Source organism: Triturus cristatus, chromosome 8 (genome assembly GCF_964204655.1).
Source record: "Triturus cristatus chromosome 8, aTriCri1.1, whole genome shotgun sequence".
Taxonomy (NCBI): Eukaryota; Metazoa; Chordata; class Amphibia; order Caudata; family Salamandridae; genus Triturus; species Triturus cristatus.
Window position 1 is genome coordinate 1,113,473,725 of NC_140591.1, and position 22,406 is coordinate 1,113,496,130.

The 22,406-nt window shown below is 45.5% G+C and overlaps 1 protein-coding gene across 3 annotated transcripts in view; it reads left to right on the forward strand.

Annotated features, from left to right (window-relative positions):
- Positions 1–22,406, forward strand: part of LOC146805455 (granulocyte-macrophage colony-stimulating factor receptor subunit alpha-like) — a 409,263-nt gene that overhangs the window by 236,107 nt on the left and 150,750 nt on the right. The window lies entirely within an intron of this gene.

The following is a 22,406-nucleotide window of genomic DNA, read 5'->3' on the forward strand; positions in this document are numbered from 1 at the left end:
AAAAACGATGGATTTAGGCCCAGATCCCTGTACTGGGGTGAATGTATGACATTGTTCTGCATAATGTCTATCAACTGTTGTTTTTGCATTCGTCACCCAAAGTGGGAAGGGTATGCCCAGACGTGGGTCCCGTGCTCTCTATGCCACTGGAATCAAGCTAGCCTGGCTGAAGAGGGGTGAAACCATGATACCGGTCTTAGGATACTTATTTCCTGTCAGAGAGGACCTGTCTTGGCAGTTCGGGCTGGACTGTTTCCATGAGGCACAGGGTCAAGACTGATTTGCATATGGCTGAGTTCAAACTGGAATGGCATGGTGAGCAAAAAAACTATGGATTTAGGCCCAGATCTCTGTGCTAGGATGAATGTGTGACATTGTTCTGCATTCTGTCCATCGACTGTTGTTTTTGCATTTGTCACCCCGAGTGGGAAGGGTATGCCCAGACGTGGGTCCCGTACTCTCCATGCCACTGGAATCAAGCTATCCTGGCTGAAGAGGGGTGAATCCCCGAAACCGGTCCTAGGATGCTTGTTTGCAGTCCAGGGATGAACTGGCTTTGCAGTTCGGGCTGCACTGTTCCCATGAGGCACAGGGTCAAGACTGATTTGCATATGGCTGTGTTCAAACTGGAATGGCATGGTGAGCGAAAAAACGATGGATTTAGGCCCAGATCTCTGTACTGGGGTGAATGTATGACATTGTTCTGCATTCTGTCCATCAACTGTTGTTTTTGCAAAAAACATCGCCACAGATGACCACGGCAACTATCGCTAATGAGATGCAGAATAGGCGTTCCCGAGCAAAAAGTGTACGTTAAGTGTTGAAAGCAACTTTAAGTTATGATACCAATCTTAAATTATGTGATCCATGAAACATATGACCTGCTCCAAAAGGTATCAGAAATATTGTACAATAACAACACAGAAAATTATCCATATTCAGAAACCGCTGTTTAATCAGTCCAAAGCTTAATCTCTTCAACAGAAGTGCAGTGAAGCTTGACTCATCAACAACTTTCGGGTAACAGATAAATTTCCCTGTCCCAATGCATTTTGGGCAGAACACTGCCCTTCATCAAGGGAATCTACAAACATCAATAATTGCCATAAATATAGTGAATGTCAATACTCATACACAAAGATATATACAACATATTACATTTTAAAGGAGCTCATGCAGAAAAGCAATCGTGCTCAAAATCAGCAAATATAACCATGCTGATATATACTACGGAAGGAACTTGAAAGAAAATGAAAGAAAAGTAGCGTGAAAGAGTAATACCGTGCACTCTAAGAGTTAATGTGAGCTCAGGTGAATACCTGCATGCAGTGTGGAAGAAAACAAATAAACAGACAGAGGGAATACCTCAAATGTATGCCAAAATCACAACGCGATAATAGTTATCGGCACAAGCACTGTGCCAACTGTAAGATGAAAAAAACACAATCAATATCCAAAAATACTCTTAAAAAGTGCCCACTGTGCCTAGAAGAAGTAAAATGCATGAAATGTACCTCTAGTGCCAACTGCAGATGGACATGCATGAGGTGTAAAATCTACGGAAGAAAAAGGAGCTCAGTAAATCCAGTATGCTACGAGTGTAAACATGTAGAAAAACGCCCAAAAGGTGCATTTACCTAAGCCCAAAATGGTGCCTCTAACGAGTAAATCTCACAAGTGTATCCCAGCCGGAGTTTCAGGCGAAGACGCTGAACCCGGTCCGAGCTTCCCGTTGTTACAAAACACAGGCGTACGTACCAGACGTACTAGTGGCAGTAGAAACAGGACTATCATAAAGGAGGTGAACAAAGTGAGCGCTCATAGAGGAAACAAGCAGACCAATCACCACAGTAGAACAAGCATTGGCATAGCCAATTGGTCTCGCCTTAGAAGTGTTTAGTTATCCAGCACAATATCCTTGGTGGAACAACATCAAGTGTTGCATGGCTAAACACTTATAATGATTTGTGAGTTTTTTGTGATTTATTTATTTATTGTTCAGTTAGTTAAAACCATAACAATATTACAAACACTAATTTTAAAAAAGAGCAAATCGCATAAAAGTTACGTCTCTAAAAACATTTTAAAATGTATGTATTTATAAAATATACTTCATGTTTTACCATTGCTCAGATTTAGCTTTCAGTTCTTGTTCGTGAGTACGTAAAAATTTAATCAGTTTACAGTTCATTTGGGGGTCAGTAGAGTTCAGTCCTCTTATGATAGCTGTTCTGCATGACTTTATGCCTCTGTCCAGAAATGCTCGCCGTAATATTGTGGTTTGTGCTGGTTGCAGTATCTTGCAGTGGCATACAAGATGAATCAGATCTTCCTTTTTATAGCCACAATGCCGGCAATTTTCATTATCCTTACATTTCCAATGAGGGGCATCTGCAAGAGTGGGGAACTGTCCAAACCTTAATGTTATTAATTTCCTCTTTACGTAAATGGAGTAAGTGGAGTCCAAATAGGCCGCTTGTTTTCACTTATAAGGTCCCAAAGGCAAGACCTATTGGCTATGCCAATGCTTGTTTACCTTGAAATATTGACAGACTGAGCACATCCTAGTCTGAGCATATCCTGGACAGATTCAGGACACGCACCTCACACCCCACAACACACCCACCAGAGGCATTAACTCTCCAAACTTTCTGATCTGTTAGCCGCAGCCCTTCAGGTTACACACAGAACTCGGACAGATGGTGAACCCGCTCAGCTATCCTACATGGTTTAAATCAGTAATACGCAGGTGGACAGCTCTTTGTGAAGTGTGTTCAGCTCACTCAGCTGTCACCAATTTATATTCTGCTATTGTATCCGTGTAAAGTTGAAGCCTCAATAGACACCTCTTGGCATTGTATTCAAGAATGTATCACGTAAAGTTGAAACCTTTACTATGACCAGGGTGCGGTGCAACAAACACTTTCACATTCACTATTCTGCTTGTAACTTACATTATAAAATACTTTTAGGGCTGGTTATTCTGTACTACACAGCAACCCAAGCCCTGTGTTTACATATAAAATACATTGTATTTATAGAGCGCTTACTACCCCTGATGAGGCATGTTGTATATATGTTGCGACTTAATCTATACCAGTGCTTTAAATGGGCCGGTACTGAGTACCGGCACTTCTTAGTTTTATCACTCTGAGTACCGGCACTTCTCTACTGCCTAGGAGAGTACTGGTACTCATGAAGCGCTGGTGCTGGCGGCCTGTCTCTGACAGCCAAGGCACTTCTGTAGGCCTGAGCCGAGCCCCTGCTGAACTATTCAGCTTGGGCTCATTTGCATACCGTCTGGGTGTTCACCATCATGCTGTGTTGGAAACACAGAAATCGAGGCAGCCTGGTGACAAAGCTATTCAGAAAGCCGTGTGAGGTAACCAGGTTCAAATGGCTTTAATCCCACCTGATTCTCTGTTAAGTGTCTGCTATTGTTTGTCTGCTTGCCTGTGATTATTTTTGTGTGAGAGAAATACGAGAGAAAGGGGGAGAGAATAGACACTCTTGCAAGGAGGAAATGTGTGGAATGCTTGTGTATGCACGTCTGCTTGTTTTTTTCTATGTCGCTGGAGAATATATGGTATTGTGCCAAGCAACAGCAATTAACAGGAGTGATGTTGCAAATATTACAAAACAAGGAAATGTGAAAATATCACCACGTTTGGCTTTCGTTGTGTAATGAGTAAACACACGTTCTTTGTTTATTGAAAGCCATTTCTCATGTGTTTTGGTATGTGCTTCAAGTAGTATATAAGTCAAGAAGCATGTCTTCCCCTAAGCCCTGCCCCCAATTCCCGCCCACTCGCCACATGTAAATGAGTACCTGCACTTCTCCCCCCATTTAAAGCACTGATCTATACTGTGCCTCGAAGACCAAGGCTCAATTTTCAGACTCCTGCCCAGGCCCACCTCTTCTCCCCTTCACCCTCCTCCCACACCCACTGCCTTTCACACCACAGTACTTGTCACATCTTAGGCTTCTGTGACCCTACCATAGGAGACTCCCCCCCTCCCCCCCCCCCCCCAAAAAAAGAGGAAGAGTGTACAGCGGTCTGATGGAGGCTTTACTGCTGAGTGCCAAATGCAAGACACGTCTGGGAGGCCAGTCCCATCTTGAGTTTACTGTTTCCCTTCGTGCATATATAGTACGAGTGGGACGGTAGATTTCTTTTTATCCGCATACAAATCGTTCAACTAAACTTGACTAAATGGTTCTAGCATGTTATTAAAATGCTAGAAGTTTATTGGGGACAACTATATTTTTTCTTTGGACTGAGCCCCTCCGAGATGCTTGACTAATCACAGCCATTTCCCTTTCATTTGAAAAATGTGCGACGCTTCGTTTATTTGCGCATTATTTTGAATGTAACGCCTATAGCCAATGTTATTGCCTGTATCCCAAGAATATGGATATTTTGTAATTTGCCATAACTAAAATAAAAAATGTCACCTGATAGCAAATGTTCTAGAATTTTCAGCGTTGTTTACACCATAGGAGAGATTGAGAGTTGTGCTAGATAAGGAATTGGTGCGTGTTTCAGGCATGTATTACATTTGTTTGTTTTCGGGCATATTTATATGAGCATATTTCTGCCACTTGTATTACCTTGTAGAGCGGGCGTCCTTTCCATACAGTTCTGGGATGTTAGTGGAGTCCAGCTGGTCCATGACACGCCGTGGCTATGGATAGCGAAGAAAGATCTTGGAGATATTTGGGGGTTTATGCTATCGGACCATGTTTGGAAAGCGCGTTTGACATTTACGCTGCCTCTTGGCCCTGGTTTGGTGATGTGTATTTCTTGTTGTGCTCGTGTACCATGAAGCCAGTAATAAATACACTATACTCATTTATCAGCCAGGGAGATCTCTTCGATTTACAAGGATTCCTGACACGACAGGGCTGATTTAGACTTTCATCCATCCCTGTTAAAATGCTTAGAGGAGTTGTACAACTTTTAAATTGTTTTCACTGTATTAAGAAGCTGGAAAGCATAATACTCTGCGCTGGGGTACAGACATCTGCCCCCCCGTGGGAAACGGTCACTACAACGCGGCCGTTTCCATGCATGACCATAACCACGCATGCATTACAACGCATGCGTGGTTACAACGAAAAGCCTTTACCACGCATACCTTTACTACGAGATTCGTAGTAAAGACATGTGTGCTAAAGTTAAAAGAAAAAAAAGAGGGGGTTGGGGGGTCTCCCCCCCAAAAAAAGCATGGGATTAAAAAAGGGGGCTTACCCCCCAAAATAAAATATAAAAAAAAGCACCTGCTTTCGTCTTTTAAAGAAAGAGATGTGGAGGCAATCGGCGTCGTTAGGGGAAACGGAAGGACACTTCTGCTTCCTCTTAACGACATGCAACGTCACCATCAAGGAAGATCGAGGAGAGGAGAGGTAAGGGGGAATGAGGGCAGGGCCGGACTGGGAACTGAAATCAGCCCTGGCAAAATTTGGCAGACCAGCCCCCGTCAAATTTGGCAGACCAGCCCCCGTCGACCGTTACTCGGGGGGTTTGGGGGGGTTCTCCCCCCAAGAAAATTTTGGAAAACAACCGACCAAAATGGTGAATTTTACAGCACATTTTTCATTACATATTCAATCGTATCAACTTTCAAAGCACAGTAAATAGTAGATGATGACCTTAAAGAGCACCAGGTTACCCACTCAGTCATATGTACCCATAGACATTCTTTCAGAGAGCACCAAAAATAGACACAAGTAGTGAATCAGAGAGAACAAAGTAAAAGTGAGACCAGCCCCCACATGGTTTGTAGCGAGCAAGCGCAGTGAGCAACCACTACTAGGGGGAGTTTGGGGGGGTTGAACTTGTCTCCCCTCCCCAAGAAAATTTGGGAGACAGAAAGGCCAAAACAAAGCATTTTCCAACACATTTTACATTACATACTAGATTGTATTAACTTTTAAAGCATAGTAAATGATTACCTAATTCATCCTCGCCTATACCGGGACACATAAAACTTAAAAGCATATGCCAAACCATTTAAATACTCTGCATACTGCACCCTGCCTTATGGAAAGGGCTTGCGCTAGTGGTGACATCCTGCTGACATATGTAGTAAAAGGGCATATTTTTAGGCCTGGCAAAAGGTTCCTTTTGCCAGGTCAAAATGGCAGTTTTACAACTGCACAGGCAGACTACAATGAAAGACCCTGGCCTTGACACATGTTTGAATAGGCTACTTACGTAGGTGGCACAATAAGTGTTGCAGACCCACTAGCAGCATTTAATTTACAGTCCCTGGGCACATGTAGTACCACATTTTTAGGGACTTGCAAATAAATAAAATTTGCCAATTTTACCATGTTTAAAGGAAAGCGCTCAAGCACTTTATCACTGGTTAGCGGTGGTAAAGTGCACTGAGTCCTAAGAGCCAACAAAAATGGCTTTTGATGTAATAAAGCAGAATAAAACCTACATTTAATTTGGAGAAATCTTAGGCCAACAAGGACTTATCGAACCATGTCTCAGCAGTCAGTATGAACAATAATGTATCTAAAAAATACTTCACAAGGAAGGCCTGTGGAAGACTAGTTCTACAGCTCACCATCCTTGAAGAGCATCTCCCCATGAAGTCCCAGTATCAATTTGAATGTTTAACACAGGAGAGAGTTTATGGATGCATATTCTTTAAAGTTCTTTTCAAGTATTCTGAATGTTATGTGAAGCAGATTAGCAAATCCGTATGTCCATTTACTTTGAGGAGTTAATAATTGGCATATTCCACTTCCATTGTATCAGCAGCAAATAGTTACAGACCCTACCAACCATTTAGCTTAACCGTGAGTAGGCTGAGATGGCCTTGGGTAGCCACACAGGTCATATACAACTGTACAGTCAGCAAGCTATGATGCAAGTAGGTGGGGTAAACCACCAAACAGCTGGCATGCTGCAGGTCAGAAGGAACTCATGCTATATTGCAGGTATGATACAGTAGAGACTGCTTCTATTTGGAAGAGAATATGCACAGGTAGTACCAAGTGAGGTAAATCTGGTGCATGCATTGGGAAGAAAGAGGTATTGTACTAAATGCTGGGCAAGAAAAACACTTCACAAATAAATAAAACAGAATAAACCGTCCTAACAAGATACATTGATATTTTTAATTTGGAACACAATATGTGATAAATAGATGGAAAGAGTAACTTTTCCAAATTGAGAGAAAGAGCCCTGAGGAAGCGGTTTTACACTTTTGCGGAACATGTGTTGGCTGTTGTCTTAAATGTCATGAACTTGTACAATGAGAATTTCATAGTATGAATTTGACATTTTTGAACAATTTCATTACCATTATTCTGATTACCATGCATTAGAAAGTATACATCTTATTTTCTGTTTGCATTTTAATAAATACACTGGGGGTGGCATCTAGTGTCTCACTGAGGAGCACCAGTTACAACAAGACCACCATCTCCCTCAACTGCAAGTTTAGCTCCGATATTATAGGATGTTCTGACTACACTACTTTGGTTATTAAACACATTTCCTATCTATGAGATGTCCCTGGCTTCTTCACATTCACTCCTGTTCAAGTACTTTCAGCCAGATTCAATAATCTTTCATCTAGCTGTTTATCATGTTTTTTTTAAACGTGTTCTTTCCCAGAAAGAAGGGCATTCTCCCAGTTACCTTTCTTTCCCTTGCTACTCTTTTTCCTAATCCTGCCTTCTACGCTTTTTACTCAGATGTCAAATTCTCCATTCTTAAACCTTTTTTGCCATTTCATTTTCCTCTTTTTCCTCTGCTCTCTTATCCTTTCAGTTCTTATCCTCCTTGTCTCTCCTTTTTTCTAACCCATGTTCTAAATATAATCTACCCTCTCATTCCATTGTGTTCCGTTCTTTTCCCTACCATTTCTCCATGATCACCTAAGATTCTTTACTTAATGCCTATCCTGGTTAATGCTCTCTCACTGCTCCCTCCTTTACCCTTGTTCCTCCTTCCTTTCACCCTATTACTTGATTCCATTCCTTCTCTCACTTATTCCTCTTGTCTCCTCTTCCTTCTCCTCTCTTTCCCAATACCCATCCTCAGTGACCCACTGTTGTAGGGTAGACTGCGGCACAACTGAATTCAGGCAAAACGTGCAAATGTTCACAGGCGTCAGCGCAAACTTAGCCATCACCCCTCCGAGGCCTAGGCCCTTGCACCTTAGGCCCCTTTTGCTTTACCAGGTTCAGTAATTCAGGAGGAAAGGTCATAAAACGAGGAGTGCCACATCCATGTGAAACTTGTTTCTAGTAAAGGGATTATCTACATGCTAATTCCAATAGTGTTGTTTAATTAGATGGAGGCGTTGATTAAAAACTTTGCTTTGCTGAGCCTGACAAACGTGTCCACTCTCTCACAGTGGAAGAACTGAAGTCAGAATGCTGAAGCAAATGAATCATGTTTTTGCATTTAATCAGGCAGCTTTAATTCATCTATTTGGTAGATTTTCATCTATTTTGGAGATTTTTTTAAATGTAATTTAGGTTTCCCAGAACTGTCTAAAACAAAGTCCACAGACATTTAACCACAGTGCCCTGTATTTTCACAGGCTTGTCTCCCCTCCCCGCCACCAACGCAATTTTTCTGCTGATGCAGGCGAAATCAAGAAGGAACACATCGCACATTAAATACAGATCACCTGTTCGCCGATTAGTATGTAAAATTTAGAGTAAAAATAAAGACGATGTGGTACTCTGCTTACATTGTTTCAGCAAAGTCAGCAGCATGACCCAAACCGGATAGTTCTCATTTTGTTCAATCTTAACTGAGCTCTTCTCTGACCTGCGAGCCTTTCAAAAAGCAGCGTTCATGTCTATCTCCACAAATTAACTTTCATCCCAATCTACTCTGCTAACAGTAAATCATGTGCAAATGAGCGTCATTAGCGAGAGGAACAGCAATTTTCAATGTTAGCGATGTCAAGTGCAAGTGTTGCTGGAACTGGATGACGGGTCGGGGATAATTCTATGTAAGGGCGAGGCTGACACCGTGTAGGACACGTACAGCGTTACCAGCTCCATACACGGACAACCCGACCTAAGGATATTACACCAGAATTAGGGGCACTTCAGGCGGCCCTACCAACATAACCATCAGGCCTGATAACCCTCCTTCTGCCAAAGCTCCCATCACTCATGTCTCAACAATGCCCCTGCACAATGCATCATTACTTCGACATGAAAACAGAGCCAGCGCGCGGTGTTTCAACATGAGAGCAGCCATTATAATTCAACTTCTGGCCCGCCGCCCCGGTCGCAACAGCTAGTACCACCGTGGCACCCACTGTCTGTTGAGACTCGCAACAGACAGTGCCACGGAACTTGCGACCGGGCCAGGCCCAGAAAGAATTTAAAAAATCAAAAGGGGCCTAAGGGGCAAGGGCCTAGGCCCCGGCAACCATCGATGATCAGGCCAGAAGCAGGAGGATTATTGAATTCAATTTAAACGACTGGACGGCGTCTGGTCCAGTCGCAAATAGACTCACCTGCGGGCGGCAGACAGGGGAGAATAAAATTATGGAGTGCCGACTTTCCCAGTCCCTGGCCTGGCCTCTGAGATGCCTCCCTCGCCTCCTCGACCTCGCCTCAGAGTCATCACGCACACTTTTTAATGCGTGAGCCAAATGCGCATGAGCTTCACCAGGCAGCAGACGACCCCCGGCCCCCAAACCACGGCGCGCAGACTCGCAGGCGGTGACATCATCTACGCGCTGTGCGCGTCTACATCAATGATCACATGGTCAGGTGCTTTTTAAATAAAATTATTATAATGAGTAGGCTGCCTGCTGCTGCCTAAATGACATTGAAATCGGTCGGCGGGTCACTGCTCACGTCACGTGACCCACGGACCGAGCACCAGCATTTTATGCAGCCTGGAGAGAATCGTTGTGCTCAGGCGGCCTGGTTGTGCTTAATGCAATGTTATGTTTGACTTTACATTGCACGGTCGGTCCGACACGGCCAAATCGGCCCCCAGCAACAGAACCGGCCTCCTGTCATAAAACCGGCCCCCACCCCATCCAGCCGACCGGGGGATTGCCCGGTGCCCGGAACGGCCAGTCCTGGCCTGAATGAGGGGGTGGTGTCGCACAGGAGTAAATTTAAAGGGTACATTTTTAGTGTGATATCCTTTAACATGAAAATGCCATTAACATGCATAATTTAACAACGAAAATCGTTGTAAAAGTATGCGTGTAAAAGGCATTTTCGTAGTAAAGGATATGTGTGCTGATGGCATTCGCGTTGTAACGCAAGCGTGGTAAAGGCATGCGTTACAACGGAATGCGTTGTAAAGTCATACAACCAAAAAATGAATTAACAATATTTTAACTTGCAACACACCTTTTCTAGTACTTTAATTATGTTGGCTGGCATCCGTGTGCAGCCACATCTGCTTCTTTCCACATAAGACTTTTAGAAGCTCCTTAACAAAGGAGTTTTATTGCTCATTTATCAAACCAGTGCCCCAACCAGTCTTATATAAAAGGAATACAAACATTCCCCTGCTCTGTTCAGAGAAAGATGGCACACAAACACTTTTATAGTGGCAAGGTATTTCAAGCAATGCCAGAGCAGGAACTAAAACATATTTCAGTGGATTTATGTGAAAATGATTGCGTGGAAATGCTGAATGGAATCTGGGTATTTAGACCGTCACCAGTTCATCTGACTTCCTCAGAATGCGGTGTCTTTTCTTTTCTGCTGATTTTGCTCCTGTATGCCCCAAACCCTTGTATTATTGACAGTTTTCTAAGTACACTGAAGACAGTGGAATATATTCATAATTATATTTTGAGTTGTATTTTTTTCTCGTGCTAATTAATTTAAGATATTACTTCGACAGACCATGATTATTCTTTAGTTATGCTACTGCACGTAGTAGGACGGATAATTTCATAAAACATGTTTATTTATTACAAAGGATTCCTCATTGTCCAAAAATAGCATGGAGAGTGGCATAGTGGTGCATGCTCCGTTTTTTGTAACATTTGTCAAGGAAATCGCTTCAAGATGGCTGCACACAGAATGTTCTAATGCTGTTGACTTGCATTGAGGCACTTCTCTTTGTGCGTTAAAAAGCCTTGGAATGTGTCCATAAATGTTTACTAATGCAAGCATACATTCCTAAATCGGACTGCATGACCTAGTGTCTAACTATTCAGTCCCTGGCAGCGCAGCACCCAAGATAATGTGCTGCATGGCTGAACACCTATAAGGTCCCAAAGGAGATACCTATTGGCCATGCCAATGCTTGTTATTCTTAGGTACTCACAGCATGGCTGTATTTACCCTTCATGTAGCAAACTTAAGTTAAAGTTTCTGTTTTTTGTGTGCAGAATCGGGGCACATATAGTCCACATACGGGTCCATTTGTTTATTACCTTTTCTGTGATTAAAAAACAACACCTTGGAATCAGGTACGATTCTAACAGTGCTAGCCCCTGCAACAAGCTAACCCAGAACCACACCAAAATGTTTCATTTAACAAAATTACTAAAAAAGTAGACACTATTCATATAAGTAATAACTAATCTAATAATGCATACTCAAAGAAAATAAGCTAAAATCATTTGAAGTAAAATTCATCAAAAGAGGCAATATGGTTAGGACAAATCAGCAGGCATCAGGGGTGGCCACAGAGAACTTCTTGTTGCTTTAAGCTCGAGCAGACCCCCTGTTATCACCCCTGAAACCTGCAAGAGCTCTGCATGTGCTCTTGGCGGATTGTGGTGCACCAGAAATGCCCCTGCTGGCCTGTCTAGATGTTATCTGCTCTCCCTGCCAAGCAGATGAGGGAGACACTGTGCTTAACTTTCCCTCTGCACACTACTGCCACATGTGATTCTTCCCATCCCTCTCTATGTATGGGTTCCAGAGTAGCGTGCTACTCGCCAAAAAAGCGCTTCAACTCACAATCAGGGGTAACAAGCACTATATAATTGCAAACCTTTTTCCCGCTTCTATCTTTCCGCTATCCTTCTCAATCCAAATAACTGACTAATATCCACCACTCAAATTACTTTCATATTTTACTATACTAATTCACCACTAATCCTCTATGGGTACCAAAGTAACGTGCTACTCACCCAAAAAGAGCTTTAACACCCCATCAGGGGTAACAAGCACTATAAAAATGCAAACCGTTTTACTTTCTTCTACCCCTCCGCTATCCTTCTAATCCAAATAACTGACTAACCTGTCCACCACTCAAATTAGGAGGAGTTGGCCTAACGGCTAGGGCGGATGACCTCGAATCTGGGGAACTGGGTTTGAGTCTCGGCAACGAGGCTGAACATTCTCTGATTCTAGGAAAATCACTTAATCCTCCCGTGCCTAACAAAAATGAATGTGTCCTCATGTAACTCAACTGATACTATGTAAAGCACTCTGATACCCGATTCGGGTCAAATTTGCGCTATATAAAACTCCATAAAATAAAATAAATAAAAAAACTATATTAATTCAACACTAATCCTTTATGGGTTCCGTAGTAGCGTGCTACTCGCCCAAAAAGTGCTTCAGCGCCTCATCAGGGGTAGTAAACGCTAAATAAATGCAATTACTATACAGTACAAGTCAGATAAATGAGGCATGGGGAAAATGGATCCATGCCCTGCACCCACATGCCTAATGTACACCGCTCACTGTTTGGGAGTGTTTTTTAAATATGTTGATGCTGAACATTATATGTGTAACTGACATCGTCCCCAAAGGGTTATCTGCTGGGCAGGAGAAAAGTTTTATTTAGTCAGTGGAATTGGGGAAGTGCATACGCAACGCGTCATTTACAATGCTACAAACATTGCCCACTTACACCAAATTTTCTGCTGGTGAAGTTATGTTTGAAAAAAGAAAAAAAAAGTTAACTGTTTCCCAGAAAAAACCTATTTTTAAAATGTTTTCAATTGTATTTTTTAAGGGGCTCTTTTGTTTACAATCTACACATAAGCGCCAGCAAACCACCACCAACTGTAAAAGAATGTGAATTGCGAACCAGTGTTTACTTAACAACCGCAAAATGGTATGACAGAATGTTGCAGTAAGCATACCTTTATAGGTTTGCAAAAGAAGGCAGAGGGTAAAAGCTGCATGACAGCTCTTTGTTCACCCATCCCTTCAATGTACTCCATGATTTGCATTTAGAACATACTGGCGTGTATTTATACGTTGAAGTGACATGTTGTGCCATGAGGTGTACAGAATACTTCTAACCTTCTCTCATGAGCTTCTAGGGGTACCAGTGGCTGTGAAGGCTAAGTACCTCAGTATTCTGAATTTCTTGTTCCTGGCCACGGTGTAGCCACAGGGTCACCTCACAGGTGAGGCACTACAGTGAGTTGGGGGAACTGGTTGATGTAAGAGCTCACAGCTCCAAAAGGAGAATTGAACTGTTTTGAGCAAAGGATGGTGTTGACTTGGAAGAGCCATGGGATGAAATAGACCCTCAAGTTGAAAAGGCAAAATGTTCAGTAAAGTAGTAAAACACAATTCGCCTTTTCTCTTCGAAACAGAAACTAATGACGTCCTCCAATCAATGTCTTTTTTTCCTCAGGAAAAATGGCCTTTTCCCATCCTAGGGATTATTGCATGGGGTTTACTAGGTCTCCTCAGGAGCCAACGAGCAAACTGTCACTCTTTGTCTTCATCTTCAAGCAGTGAGATGAGGTAATACCCTAGGTCAACAGGCACAAGCCAAAGAGAAGTCCTAGTCGATCGTTATTCACGCTTTAGTGTGAAAGGAAGCAAGAGGCAGCTGGAGAGAAAACGCTTCCATCTCTAGAACATCTCTGAAGAAAGACACATGCTGGCAGATCCACACCCCTCAGAGGAACTTACATAGGACAGCATCCTTTTCTCCTGAGATCCTGTCAGTGCTCCAGACCACTGTCACCAGGCCCCTTATAAGCTCTGTCTGCTTCACAGCAATGTATAAAAGCAGTGCTCATCAAACTATGAGGAGGGCAAGGAACAGCACAGCACGAACGCTGTGATCTCTTAAAATAGCTTGTTGTGTCATCAGGTCCCATGATAGCTGCAGGTACTGCAGCCTAGTTCCAAGCCTTCGTCCCCTGCACTGAAATGCTGCCTGTTTTGTAACTTGGAAATCCGGCTAACCCTAAAGCCTGGCTCTCGTTTTACATGCCCTAGGTTAAGGAACGGGTAAGTACAGTAGACTGTTCCAGTGAGGCAAGTCAGTATGTCTTTATAAACAGAGCTTTTAGTTTGAGGAATCTGTAGATGTCGGTTTCGAAGACTGAATTTGCATTAACTTTCTGCAAAGTTTAAAGGGGAAGTGAGCACACCCAGGTCTTTGATCATCAATATGCCTTTGGATACCCCTCCCAGAAAACTGTTTTGCCATTAGTTTTAAGTTTTTGATTAGCTCTTACTCTTGGGGGCACGGTTAGGGACCCATTTTCTTGGGCCAAATGTCTCTTATGGTCGAGGGCAGGAACAGGGCTTACTGGAACCAATTATTTACAGGACCTACCATAAGTAAGCCCCGCTGGCAGTGTGATACACTCATTTTTAGCCCCACTTCCTTGATTTAGGTGTGTTACTTTACCTACTTTGCCCATGGTATTCTTGGTGTTTTTACTTCCACGTCCTGGGTTCGGTGCGGCTAATGGTGATGTTACTCTGTGCTGCCTGGCCTGCTCTAGTTTAGGGCACATGCTCCTCTTGCCCTCCACCCTGGTCTGGATATGAAGAGTCAGCAAGTGAAGGATGAACTGCCCCAGTTGTGGCAGAACACGAGCCAGATTCATCCTCCGCTACACTGATACCTCTGACTCTTCCCTAGGGCCAAGCCATGAGGACCATGAAACCCTGTATCGTGTATGCCTTCCATGGTGTCGGTGCATTTTATCCCTTCAGGTCAAAAGGGGCCCAGCTCTGTGGGAACCTTCCCTATATAGGAGAGAGCTTGTGGTCTGGTGCATCTCCTAAAAGCAGGGTGGGAGCTTTCGTATGATATGTTGTTTCTCACCCGTTGTTCACACTGTGCTAGAAGTAATGGTCTGTTTTTTCTGTCTTTTGATGTTTGTTTTGTTTGTGTTATGTTATACCTTTTTTACTGGTATTTGTACAGCTCAGGTCTGCCACCGGAATGCCCCCCCCCCCATTCATTGATTGGGAATCAGTTGCTCTTTTCCCTCAACTGGCCCTATGTACTTGAGAGTGACCGCTCCTCTGGAGGTTGTGTACAGTGCTGCACAGTTCCTGCTTTCTTGGGAGGAGGAGCTTTAAAGGACTTTAACCTGTGGGTGGGCCACGGGCATGCCTGCTAGCTCCCCTGCCCAAGAGTAAACAACTTACTCTGCAGCATGAAGACCAGATGACTCCATGTCACCAAGATGCAACTTTTCCAGTTCTGGGTTTTGATGTATTGTGTCTGTGCATTTTGGGGATTGTAGTCTTGGTTCACTTTGCACCAGTTGGACCAACTCACGTGATGATATGTAAAAAAAAAAACCAAAGCAAAGTGCATCAATAAAAAAATTGTGTCCCTGTGACATGGAGCCTCCTGGTCACCCTGTGTTGTAGGGAGTGGGCAATATGGCATGAGGTAGTATACAGAGAGCCTGGTAAAGTGACAGGTAAGCTGTTGCAGGCAAGGTCAAAAAGGGTTTGAATTGCCTTACAAGGAGTAAGTCGGTGGCTGACGTTAAACCGCTTGCCTCAGCCTCTGGTGTGGATACTGTGCTATAATTCCACATGCTAATCGCACAGTCCCAGTAGCAGGCGCTGCTGAAAACATGGCGGAGCTCTGTCACCCATTGTAAAACGAATAGTCTTTGTCAAAGAGTGCGGCCGAGAATGGGCAGCGTTTCCCTTGCGGGAGCGAGTGCAATAATTGCTACCATATGGCGCCGCTCGCTCCCGCAAGGGAATCGCCAGACGTGCACGCGTTGCCATTGGAAGCAATGCAATGTGTGCACGTTTTTGCCCGCAAAGCTGTGCCGATGACTAAAGGTCTCTCCTATGCAGCGCATGCGCGCTGCATAGGCGAGACATAAAAAAGGACTACAAATAAAACGAACAATACTAGGTATGCGAAAAAACAATACTCGGTATAGGGAAAAAAAAGGTGTTTGAACACAAAAAGACATTCTAGAACGAGGCAAAATATACAAGTGAAATGAAACGTAGCAAAGTACAGCAAAACAACAATTAACTCCTAGTCCAGTCAACAATATGAAAGTACAATCGACAATTCAACCTGCCTATACAAAACTAGTGCAAAACACTGCCTATACAAAACTACGTGAGTTAAATGAAATGAAACATGAAGGAGAATCAAAGCCTGTACATCAACAAAGAAGGAAAACATCCAAGATTAATTTCACAAAAAGCACGACAATTCGAATTTGTCATTCAACCCTTTAGGGTAAATGGTTTCCAGAAACCAAATCCAATGTGTTTCACGCTGTAGAAGCAAACGAGATAAGTCACGACCAGGTGATGGTTCTATAACTTCAATGACACTAAATCTAAGTTGTGCGATGGTGTGCTGATGATCAAACCAGTGTTTAGCCAAAGAGAAACTTAAAGTCTTAGTTCGTATCCTGCTTTTATGTTCAGTGATACGAATTCTTAAGGCCCTCTTGGTCTTGCCAACGTAATTTAAGCCACAAGGGCATTTGATCACATAAATTACATGAGTGCTATTGCAGTAAGCTGAAAAATTCAGCTTGATATTTCTGCCCGATCTTGGGTGAGTGATCGATTGCCCCGTTAACACATTATTACAATGGGAGCAATGATGGCACTTGGTCATGCCTTTGTGTGTGGTCACAATGTTAGGTAGAGGGGATGTTAATATTTCTTTCAGGTTTCTAGACCGTTTGTATACAAACAATGGAGGGTTAACAAATAAACCTTGAAAATCAGATTCAGTTTGAAGTAGTTCCCAACGTTTTAACACAATCTTTTTGATCAATTGCGACTGGGACGAAAAAGTAGAAAAAAACACTTCTCTAGGTGTGGTTTGCTTGTGAGTCTTTTTCTCAAGTAAATTATTTCTAGCCACTTGCAGTGCCTTAATTTCAGCTTGATCCACAATTTCACGAGGGTATCCCCTGGCCATAAACTACATACAATTGCACAAGACATCATCGCCTGACCGCCCCTGCACACCCAGCAGAGGCACCCTAGCCTCTCCAGTCACACAGCGGTGCATGCCTGCCCTTGCACACCCAGGCAGATGCACTCCAGCCCCTCCCGCCGCCCAGCGGTCCATACCCGCCCCTGCGCACCCAGGCAGATGCACCCCAGCCCCTCCCGCCGCCCAGCGGTGCATGCCCGCCCATGCGCACCCAGGCCTCACTCCTCACCTTCCACTCTTGGCGTGTAGCAATGAGGGCCCACCACGTGGCGCAGTAAGCCACATGCCCGGGGCCCGATGACATGGCACCCTCCACATCGTGAAGCCCCGCTCCGCATTCCACCAGGTCTCACATTTGATTATGGGTCTTGATTTCGCCAGAGGACATACCAGTGCACCCAGCATCATCGCAGGCTGCACGCCTGCTCAGCCCTTGAGGTGCCATTAACTCTGTGATCCGGGATGGACGCCACGTGGTGTTAGGCCCGCGCTGGCTCTGGCCTACACTGCGGTCCAGCAGGCCACACAAATCCTGAGCAGTCTGGAGCGCCGGGACGGGACATCATTGCAGGCCGCACACCCGCTCAGCACTTAAGGTGCCCCTACCTCAGTGCACCCAAAGTCACCATCCCGTGGCGGTGTGCCTGTGCCAGCCGCAATGTATCCGGTGCCCCAAAGTTTGTGCCCCAAAGTCATGGACCCTGTATGATTGGGTATCATGTTGCGGACGCCATCATGTCACCTCCGGTCCTGGGGAATTAGTTTGTCGTAGGGCCCAAGGCCCTCATGCCTACATTAACACCACACAGATGCACCCAGATAGAGAGTGGAAATGGCGTCGAGCACTTGCGCCCGGCCCTTTTTATTGCCAGGGTCACATGTCCTGTGACGCGTCTGCTGGATGGGTGTGGTGTGGTTGTAAACCAGCTGTGAGGGAGTGGCTGTGGCATGCTGACAACTAGACCTGTGAGCAGCAGATCATTACAGGGAAGACCTGGGACATGTAGCGTTGCCGTCCCCCCCTGTGAGCATAAGCGGAGTGGGCTGGCCTGGCGTATGCCATTCCAGCGTAAGGGTTTGTGAATGACCCCAAGGCCCTGGGACTGGTTCCGTACTGGGCTGGAAAAGGAAGTAACTCATGCGTGTATCCCTGTTGTTGTGTCAGCGTCACCTGGACCGCATTCGGCAATATGTCACCCTGTGACCCCTGTTCTACGACATGAGCCACATGGACGTAAGAGGAGTCCAGTGAGCTTACATTCATCCATACTTCCAAACTTGAAAGACCATAGACATGACACATCTGTATGAATATGAATTTTTAATGCACATTCAGTGGAGTGTTGCATCTGGAGCAGTATAGGGCCATACAAGCCCCACATGACGATGTTGGCCTGTGGAGGGCCAGCCAGAGTCCCTCAGGGAATGACAAGTCCAAAGGAAGAGGAAGAGTTCAGTCCGCAGTCTGATTGCTGTGTCATTGGCAATCAAACAGCATATGGCAGACCATGTCGAGGTTCAAGGTGAGTGTCGCAGAGTGCATCGGGGGACAGTGGCAGAGATGCATGCTACTGCGTCCTTCTTAACACGAGGGCAGATTCATCCGCATCTTCATCCTCTGCTGTTTCATGTGCATCACGTGTGGGTGGTGGTGTTCTGTCTCCAGCACTGTGTGGCAGTGACACATCAGTGGCCGGAGGTGGAAGGTCTGATGTACTGTGTGGCACTGACACTTCAGGGGGCGGAGATGTGAATGGGGTGGTAGCAGCAGCATGCATCAGCACCAGGCCTTGTGACAGCAATGCCATGAGGATGGTCCTGAGGTCATTGAGGAACCCAGCTACCTCTCGCTGGTGTGCAGCCGTGTCAGCCGCTCGTTCCGCATTCGCCCGCTCCATGGCCTCCATTAACCTCCGCATGTTTCCCAACTCCCGTGTGAAATCGCTAGAGCCACTCTGACTGGACAGTTGTTCTATTCCCTGAGTCAGGGCTCCAGCGATGTCAGCCATGGTCCATTGGAGAGCATGGAGCGGACTGTGGGTATCCGTTAGGGACCATGAGTGGTCCCTGATGGGACTTAGACACACACGTATGGCATCTAGTTTGTCTGCCATGCGGTCGAAGCCCACCCGCACTTGTCCAGCCAGATTCTCCTGGCACCCCAACATGCGGCGTTGGTAGGCCATGTGTTCTTCGTGGGGGTCCTGGGAGGCAGCCATGGTGGTGGGTGCTGCCTGCTGTGTGGTCTGTGCAGGGGGTGGGGTCTTCTCGTAGCAGCTGGGCTGCCCAGCTCCTGGAAGTGGGTTGCGGAGGCTCTCCACGAGCAGTTGGAGGGTGTCGGAGTCGAAGCTATGGTGGTCCTCTTCGTCATCAGAGAAGAGAGGGTCGGGCTGCTCTGCAGGAGGTGTTGATTCTCCCTCTGCAATGTGAAGGGGAGATGCAGTTTAACAATGTGTCCACATGTATGTTGTCGCATTGTACATGTTTTCATACACACAGCATGACTGGGTACATTGTGGCTGTTTGGGAGGAGCTGCCTATTTGATGGGGGACAGTGGACATTTCGACAACAGACGTGTGTGTGTTTGTACTTGTACATTATCAACTCACATTTCCCTGCAATGCCAAATGTGATTGGCCAGTGTCTGCACCCAAGTGGCACCAGTTGTGTCCTGTGTTCTGTTGTAGGTGTTTTGCATATTGTGCCACAGCGTTGTCAATGTTGATGTGCTCTGCATGTGATGTGTGTGTGCCGCATTTTGGGGAGTCACCCCTGCAGCTCTGATTTTGCTGCCCCTTATCCCTTTCATGCAGTGTGCCTTTGACTTCTGTGCTTGTACAGTGCTGACATGTTGCGTACTTGGGTACATTGGTCTCTTGGTGGCATTTGGTGGTCTGGGGCATGGTTTGCCTGCAGATGTGCTCTACTTAATTGTGCATGTGTGCCATTGTGCCCATCTCCCCCTGTCCCCCCAGGCCCTGGTCCTTACCCTGTTGCTGTTGTGTCCGGTCCTGTTGAGCAGTGTCCGGTCCCCCAACTCCTTGCACCATCTCCCCACTTATGACTGTGGACACCATTTCCTCCATCTTGTCCAGCTCCTCCTCGGGCGCTGGGCTCCCACCTCCAGTCTGCATTGCTGCCTTCAGGTTTTTTATTTTTTTTATTTAACATTTTATTAAAACAAGTCACAGAGTCATCATTGCAAAATCATAGTACAGGTCAGTAATGAGTTATGATGTATCTATAATCACACGTTACTTGACGTAGGCAACTGAGAGTTTACTATTCTGTTCTTCTGTGCATTGCCATATCTTCTGTTGATGATGTACAAATATCACCCCTAAACACGTTCCATCTTCCCCATTTCCTATCCCATTTCTTAGGGCAGATTCGCATTTTATAGTCCTCCTTCTCAGCAATCGTACAGCGGTCCATTTCCGCCACCCATCCAATTGTTAAGGGACGTGTGTTGGAACCCCAAAGCATTGCAATCGCCCTCTTCACTAGTAGACTGCCTTCAGGTTGTTGACCAGTTTCAGCTTGGTTTTACGCTTGACATCATTCCAGCGCCTCTTGATCTCTCCCATTGTCCTCTTCAGCACTCCGACTGCATTCACCTTGTCACGATGGACTGCTATAGTCCATTTTTTGTTGCCAATGACACAGTGGAGGTGACAAACAGTTGTTGATGGTGTTCTATCACCTCCTTTATCAAGATCCTGTTTTCCTGCTGACTGAACCTTTTTTCCTACTCTTCTTCTCCTTGCCATTCCCTGACCCCGAGGTCCCAGGCTGGTCTTCCGGAGGGTTTGTGGGGTTCTGTTTCTTCTCCGTACTTGCTCCGGCAATGTCCATTGTGCTTCGCTGTTGTTTGGCATTTGTTTGTCGTTTTTTTTTCTACTTTTATGGTTATTGTTCCCGCCTGACGCGTGTGAATTGCGTTACAACAAACAAATGATGGACGGAATGCTGACAATGCAGACATTCTCCCCCAGTCAAGAGATCTGGGTTAAATCCATCGTTCTTTTGCCCACTACACCACCCCAGTTTAGACATGGCCATATGCAAATCAGTCTTGACCCTGTGCCTCATGGGAACAGTCCAGCCCGAACTGCCAAGCCATGTCTTCCCTGGACCGGAATCAAGCATCCTAGGACCGGTTTCTGGCTATCAGCCGTCATCAGCCAGGATAGCTTGACTCCAGTGGCGTAGTGAGCACGGGTCCCACGTCTGGGAATACCCATCCCACTTAGGGCGAAAAGCGTTACAACAAACAAATGATGGACGGAATGCTGACAATGCAGACATTCTCCCCCAGTCAAGAGATCTGGGTTAAATCCATCGTTCTTTGCCCACTACACCACCCCAGTTTAGACATGGCCATATGCAAATCAGTCTTGACCCTGTGCCTCATGGGAACAGTCCAGCCCGAACTGCCAAGCCATGTCTTCCCTGGACCGGAATCAAGCATCCTAGGACCGGTTTCTGGCTATCAGCCGTCATCAGCCAGGATAGCTTGACTCCAGTGGCGTAGTGAGCACGGGTCCCACGTCTGGGAATACCCATCCTACTTAGGGCGAAAAGCGTTACAACAAACAAATGATGGACGGAATGCTGACAATGCAGACATTCTCCCCCAGTCAAGAGATCTGGGTTAAATCCATCGTTCTTTTGCCCACTACACCACCCCAGTTTAGACATGGCCATATGCAAATCAGTCTTGACCCTGTGCCTCATGGGAACAGTCCAGCCCGAACTGCCAAGCCATGTCTTCCCTGGACCGGAATCAAGCATCCTAGGACCGGTTTCTGGCTATCAGCCGTCATCAGCCAGGATAGCTTGACTCCAGTGGCGTAGTGAGCACGGGTCCCACGTCTGGGAATACCCATTCCACTTAGGGCGAAAAGCGTTACAACAAACAAATGATGGACGGAATGCTGACAATGCAGACATTCTCCCCCAGTAAAGAGATCTGGGTTAAATCCATCGTTCTTTTGCCCACTACACCACCCCAGTTTAGACATGGCCATATGCAAATCAGTCTTGACCCTGTGCCTCATGGGAACAGTCCAGCCCGAACTGCCAAGCCATGTCTTCCCTGGACCGGAACCAAGCCTCCTAGGACCGGTTTCTGGCTATCAGCCGTCATCAGCCAGGATAGCTTGACTCCAGTGGCGTAGTGAGCACGGGTCCCACGTCTGGGAATACCCATCCCACTTAGGGCGAAAAGCGTTACAACAAACAAATGATGGACGGAATGCTGACAATGCAGACAT